This window comes from Streptopelia decaocto, assembly GCF_964273445.1.
Source record: "Streptopelia decaocto genome assembly, chromosome: 6".
Classification (NCBI taxonomy): Eukaryota; Metazoa; Chordata; class Aves; order Columbiformes; family Columbidae; genus Streptopelia; species Streptopelia decaocto.
In genome coordinates this window covers 29017122-29024249 of record NC_138660.1, presented here as the reverse complement: position 1 = coordinate 29024249, position 7128 = coordinate 29017122, and the positions used below count along the sequence as shown (strand labels likewise).

The window sequence follows — 7128 nt, the reverse complement described above, 5'->3', positions numbered from 1 at the left end:
CGGATCAGGATGACATCAGGATAAGCCATCTGCATGCAAACATTAACAGCTGAGCAAATGGAGCTTCAGTCCAGGGAGAGTACAGACCTTGAGAAAATCTGGGATTTTCCCATCAGAAAGGTCTGTAGAATTACAACGAAAAGTGGCGAGTTCTGTATTGGGACAGGAGAACAACCCCATCCAGACCAGGACCTGATATGTTGAGGAGTGAACCTGAGGAGAAGGACCTGGGTACTACAAGGGCCACCACACAAGCCTGTGGTGCACTCACCACGAACAAGGCAGCTGCACATGGGGCTGCATGAGGAGGAGCGTGGGCACCCAGACACCAGGAGTTCTCATCCCATTCGGTTCAGCACTGGTGTGACCCCACACACACGGGTGTGCGCCAGTGTGCAGCTTCCCAGTTTGGACAAGTATGGAGAAACCAGAGAGTGCAGGGCTCTGCCAGGCAGGGTTTGAGACATAGTACACATAGCGTGGGATGCTGAGGGACCTGGGCTGCTTTGGCTGAGCAGCGCTGGGGAGGATGCAGCAGTGTAGGAGTAGCCTGAGAGTGCCTGAAGGGTGGTTTCAGAGATGGTGGAAGTTTTCTTCATAGTGGAAAAGAGCTTGAAAAAGAAACAATGGCACAAAGTACAGCTGGGAAGGTCCAGGCTGGCCATGAAGAGAAAGGAATGTGACTGGAAGGGCAGTGCTGTGGTGGAGCAGGTCACCCAGAGGGAGTCTGCATCAGCCCAAGGCTTTGTGCTTCAAGGAGCAGTTGGAGAGGATGGAGAGATATCAGCAAAGGAAGGAAGATGCTCAGACAAGAGCAAGGTGGAGTAGCAGGGGGGATGTCTCCAGCCAGCAGGGAAAGAGGTGCAGGGGATGCCACAGCACAGGACAGGCTGTTGTGGAGATGATCAAGGGATGTCAAAAGACTGAAAGCCCTCACCAGACATGAGCTCCTTCTCCCCTTAGCTATGGTTGTTGCTTCCACCTCTGATTCCTGTGAGGAGACACCTTGTCCTTACAGCACAGGGTCCTCATGGCCTCCTTGTCCCCAGCCAGGAGCCTGGGAAGTGTGGGACCATAGTCCTGCCCTTGGCCTTGCACAGCCCCACATGACACTGTCCCAGGAAGAGCCCTGGGCAATGTGTGAGGAACAGGAACTCCCTTCCCAGGAGTTGAAGGTCAGCATGTGGCCCTTTGGTTAATGGTGTCAGCGCTTGAGCCTTTGATTAACGAGGCACATCCATGTTCACTCCCCATCAGAGCCACCTTTACTTTGCTTTTCCTGATCTGTCATCTCTGCTTCCAGTTCTCTGTTCTAACCAGACCTTGGGGACACTTTCTCAGTAGTGTTCCTCAGTGGGACCCATTAACACTACAAGAAACTTTGGAGTTTGAATCTGACTTTGACTTCTTGAGATGTTTCTTCAACTTCCTCTCAGGGTCTGAGGTTCATGAACTCAGCATCAAACCCACCAGAGGGGTCATTAAAGAGCCTTGGGCTGCTCCTGTGCTGCTGAGCTGGGCCGGGCTCCTGGCACAGGGAGCTCATGGCAGCGGCAGCGCTGCAGAGAGACAGCTCTGCCCAGGAGCAGCTCCTCTGCACACGCAGCGGGGATGAGGGCTCTGCCTGCAGCTGCTGAGGAGGGAGGAGGGAGGAAGTGGCTCAGGACTGGGAGCGTGACTGAGAGTTCACTGCAGGAGACATCTTTGCAGCCCTTGACATGGTAAGTCTCTGGGTGCAGGGTAATTCAGCTGTAGCTCCTGGAGTCATCTCCTAGAACTGGAACAACCACAGCTTGTGGGATCTGTAAGGAAGGGGCTCCTGTCAGGCAATTTTGAACAGTTATGAAGCCATTTGTGCAGCCAGGGGTGCCCAGGGCTGTCCTGCAGAGCAGGGTCCCTGCACCCCAGGGCTGTGCCGGGCAGGGACTCTGCTGCCTGCAGGGTCAGCGCTTGGCCTGCCCGGGGAGATCCCCACGGTGCTGTGGGGAGAAGCTGTGGGTGCAAGGAGCAACGTCTGGTAGGGCAGAGTCCTGCTGCTGAGAGAGTGCTGCCTGGGTCAGGGCTGCTCACAGCTTCAGATCACTAAAGGAGATTCCCAGGTGGTGTTTAAAGGAGAAGAGCAAGGCAGGGGCTACCTGTAAGGGAAGGATCCTGTTCTTTCAGTTTGCTACTCTGGGTTTTCTGCGTGGGCAATGGGACATAGAAATTAATGTCTCAGTTAATGGGAGGCACTTAAATTCCCAATCTGTTTCTCTTAGCAGTGAATAAACGGGTGAGTAACAGAAATGGACACACCATGGCTTACAGACAGCATCAGGATGACTTTTCCAGCCTCCCCAGGGCTGGTCTGATGTTCCCATCAGAGCCGCCCACACAGAGCTGCCCCTGGGCAGTCTGGCTGCTGGGAGGGGTCTGCAGGGCAGAGCTGAGCACACAGCGGGTGGGATGGGGTCTGTGGCACTGACAGCAGGAGACCTGGGGACACAGACACAGCTGCAGGCAGGGACAGCTCCCGGCAGCAGAGCAGGGGTGTTCAGTAGCTCTTTCGGTCCTTGTCTGCAGATGATGCTGGGTGTTGTGTGCTGGGCAATGATCTGACTGTCCCTTTAGGACATGTTGCTTTCAGGAGCCTGACTCTGCTCTGCCTGTCCTGCTGGGCTCTCGAGCTGCCCCCAGAAAGGCTCAGGTCTGCTGTAGGATCCCAGCAGTGCTGAGCCTTTCCTTGGGGTCCGCACTGTCCACTCAGAGTCCTTTGCTTCACTCGGTGAGAAGTCGTGTCCTGCTCTCTCTATCACATCTCCACCGGTGGGCTGGGACAGAGAAGAGTTTGCAGATCTGCCCTTTCAAACAGTGCTCCCCTGCTCCCATATGAGTCCAAATATTTGGGGTTTTTTAAGGAGAAATTTGTGTGTGAAGTCATCTTCAAAGCAGCACAAACAAAGGCACAGGAGAGATGACAAGAAGACCGATGGACTCTTCTGCTGTCCTGACTCTGCACTGAGCCACAGAGAGCTGAGCCCTTTCGCCTGTCCTCTCTCAAGACTCTTCACATTTTCCCTCATAAAGATGAAGATTTCGACCCCTACAAAAACCCAGTCACGGGACGTGATGGTGAAAAATTAAAAACACAGACAAAATCATTGCAAAGACATGCTAAAACACGGCTCTGCTTCCTGTGCTTTTCAGTGTCAAGAGTGTAGATATTGAACTTTTCCATTAACGATGCATAAAATCAGACATTGCTTGTGAACATTGGATCTGTCACAACCCAGCTCCCGTGTCCCCACTGCAGCAGAGCAGAGCTGGCTGCTTGGCAGCACACGGGCAGAGGTTCTGCTCCTCACAGCACACTCAGCCAGCACAGACCAGAGAAAGGAAACGCATTTCAGTCCAGGAGGTTCCTCCAGTGCATTGATGATAACTTCCTCATGCAGATGGTGGAGGAGCCGACTAGGAGAGGTGCACTGCTGGATCTCATCCTCACTAACAAGGAGGGTCTGGTCGAAGCAGTAAAGGTTGAGGGCTGCCTGGGTTGCAGTGACCACGAGATGGTAGAGTTCAGCATCTCGTGTGGCAGGAACAGAATAGCAAGTAGAATTGCAACCCTGGACTTTAGCAGGGCTAACTTTGGCCTTTTCAAGCAATTGCTGGGGGAAATCCCATGGGCAAGACTGCTTGAAGGAAAAGGGGCCCAAGATAGCTGGGTGGCATTCAGAGATTGCTTCTTCCACGCTCAGGATCAGAGCATCCCCACACGTAGGAAGTCAAGGAAGGGAGCCAGGAGGCCTGCGTGGTTGAATAGGGATCTGTTGGGTATGCTCAAGCAGAAGAGGAGAGTTTGCAGGTCATGGAAGCAGGGGCTGGCCACTTGGGAGGAATATAAGGCTGCTGTTAGAGGATGTAGGAAGGCAGCTAGGATAGCCAAGGCCTCCTTAGAATTACAGCTGGTGAGAGGGGCCAAGGACAGCAAAAAGAACTTTTTCAAATACATAGCAGATAAAACTAATACCAGAGGCAATGTAGGCCCACTGATGAATGGGGTGGGTGCCCTGGTGGCAGAAGATACAGAGAAGGCAGAATTACTGAATGCCTTCTTTGTCCCTGTCTACTCTGCTGGAGGCTGTCCTGGGGAGCCCTGTACCCCTGAGACCCTGGATGAAGCCAGGTCAATGGAGGAGTTTGCTTTAGTCGATGAGGACTGGGTTAGGGAGCAATTAAATAGTCTGGACATCCATAAATCCATGGGTCCAGATGGGATGCATCCGCGGGTGCTGAGGGAGCTGGCTGAAGTCATTGCTGGACCGCTCTCCATCATCTTTGCCAAGTCTTGGGAAACGGGAGAGGTGCCCGAGGATTGGAGGAAAGCAAATGTCACTCCAGTCTTCAAAAAGGGCAAGAAGGAGGACCCGGGTAATTATAGACTGGTCAGCCTCACCTCTGTCCCTGGGAAAGTAATGGAACAGCTTATCCTTGGTGCCATCTCAAGGCTTATCAAGGATAAGAGGGTTATTAGGGGCAGTCAGCATGGCTTTACCAAGGGTAGGTCCTGCTTGACCAACCTCATAGCCTTTTATGAGAATGTAACAAGGTGGGTGGATGATGGCAGAGCAGTGGATGTGGTCTACCTTGACTTCAGTAAAGCCTTTGACACAGTCTCCCACAGCATCCTCACAGCTAAGTTGAGGAGGTGTGGTCTAGACAATAGAATAGTGAGGTGGGTTGCAAACTGGCTTAGGGAGAGAAGCCAGAGAGTGGTAGTCAATGGTGCGGAGTCCAGTTGAGGCCAGTATCTAGTGCAGTGCCTCAGGGGTCAGTGCTGGGGCCAATATTATTCAATATATTCATTAATGATTTGGACGAGGGAATTGAGTGACTGTCAGCAAGTTTGCTGATGACACTAAGCTGGGAGGAGTGGCTGACACGCCAGAGGCTGTGCTGCCATCCAGCGAGACCTGGACAGGCTGGAGAGTTGGGCGGGGAATAACCTAATGAAATTTAACAAGGGCAAGTGTAGAGTCCTGCACCTGGGCAGGAACAACCCCAGGTTCCAGTATAGGTTGGGAAATTACATATTAGAGAGCAGTGTAGGGGAAAGGGACCTGGGGGTCCTGGTGGACAACAGGATGACCATGAGCCAGCACTGTGCCCTTGTGGCCAGGAAGGCCAATGGCATCCTGGGGTGTATTAGAAGGGGGGTGGTTAGTAGATCGAGAGAGGTCCTCCTTCCCCTCTACTCCGCCCTGGTGAGACCACATCTGGAGCACCATGTCCAGTTCTGGGTCCCTCAGTTCAAGAAGGACAGGGAACTGCTGGAGAGGGTCCAGCGTAGGGCGACGAAGGTGATTAAGGGAGTGGAGCACCTCCCTTATGAAGAAAGGCTGAGGGAGCTGGGTCTCTTTAGTTTGGAGAAGAGGAGACTAAGGGGGGACCTTATTAATGTTTATAAATATATAAAGGGTGAGTGCCATGAGGATGGAGCCAGGCTCTTCTCGGTGGCAAACAATGATAGGACAAGGGGTAATGGGATCAAGCTGGAACACAAGAGGTTCCACTTAAATTTGAGAAGAAACTTCTTCTCAGTAAGGGTGACAGAGCACTGGAACAGGCTGCCCAGGGAGGTTGTGGAGTCTCCTTCTCTGGAGACATTCAAAACCCACCTGGACATGTTCCTGTGCGACCTCACCTAGGTGTTCCTGCTCCAGCAGGGGGATTGGACTAGATGATCTTTTGAGGTCCCTTCCAATCCCAAACATACTGTGATACTGTGATACTGTGATTTCAGTTGGGGTGATGTTAGTGAAAAAGAGAGTAGTTTTGCTCCGTGGAGTCTGTCCTAATATTAAGTTGTTGTTTCCTTTTTTGAACAGAGAAACAGCCAATGTCCAACAGCAGCTCCATCACTCAGTTCCTCCTCTTGCCATTCACAGACACACGGGAGCTGCAGCTCTTGCACTTCTGGCTCCTCCTGGCATCTACGTGGCTGCCCTCCTGGGCAACGGCCTCATCATCACCACCATACCCTGGGACCAGCACCTCCACACCCCCATGTACTTCTTCCTCCTCAACCTCGCCCTCCTTGACTTGGGCTCCATCTCCACCATTGTCCCCAAATCCATGGCCAATTCCCTGTGGGACACCTGGACTATCTCCTATCGAGGATGTGCTACACAGCTCTTTTTTTTTCTCTCCTTGGTCTCTGTTGAGTATTCCCTTCTCACCATCATGTCCTACGACCGCTACGTTGCCATCTGCAAACCCCTGCACTACGGGACCCTCCTGGAGAGCAGAGCTTGTGTCCACATGGCAGCAGCTGCCTGGGCCACTGGGTTTTTCAACACTTTTCTACACACGGTCAATACATTTTCACTGCCCCTGTGCAAGGGCAATGCTGTGGACCAGTTCTTCTGTGAAATTCCTCATATCCTCGAGCTCTCCTGCTCACACTCCTACCTCAGGGAAGTCTGGCTTCTTGTTGTTAGCTCCTCTTTAGTCTTTGGGTGTTTTGTGTTCATCGTGCTGTCCTATGTGCAGATCTTCAGGGCCATGCTGAGGATCCCCTCTGAGCAGGGTCGGCACAAAGCCCTTTCCACGTGCCTCCCTCACCTGGCCGTGGTCTCCCTGTTTGTCAGCACTGGTATTTTTGCTCACCTGAAGCCCCCTTCCATGTTCTCCCCAAACCTAGATCGGGTGGTGTCCATTCTGTACTCGGTGGTACCTCCAGCAGTGAACCCCCTCATTTACAGTATGAGGAACAAAGAGATCAAGGATTCCCTGAGGAAATTATTTGACCAAGGACTACTGCAGTATCAATAAGGAGTCTATCATCCTCAGGAAAAAGCTTGGAGGCTTTTTTAACATATATGTCTTGGTTTTCTTTTTGTTTAATATACTTCAAATAATATTCCCACTGAAAGAATATTATTTATTGCCCTCTACCAGTCCTCATGTACATATGGAGCATTGCTCCCAGTGCAGGTAAACACATTAAAGAAACCAGCAGGAAATTATTTGTGTCTGTCTCATCTTGTACATGTCCTCTGGAGCTGGGGGTTCAGTCCTGGCACACAGGAGGGGTCAGGAGCCAAGAGCCCAGCTGCCATGAGGAGGATCAGGCACTTGTGGACCTCA

At 52.2% G+C, this 7128-nt stretch overlaps 1 pseudogene across 1 annotated transcript; it reads left to right on the top strand.

Moving 5' to 3' along the window:
• Positions 1–5878: 5878 nt before the first annotated feature.
• On the top strand, positions 5879–6813 carry LOC309441327 (olfactory receptor 14J1-like; annotated as a pseudogene). Its single transcript has one exon. The product of its transcript is annotated as an olfactory receptor 14J1-like (transcript).
• Positions 6814–7128: the final 315 nt, after the last annotated feature.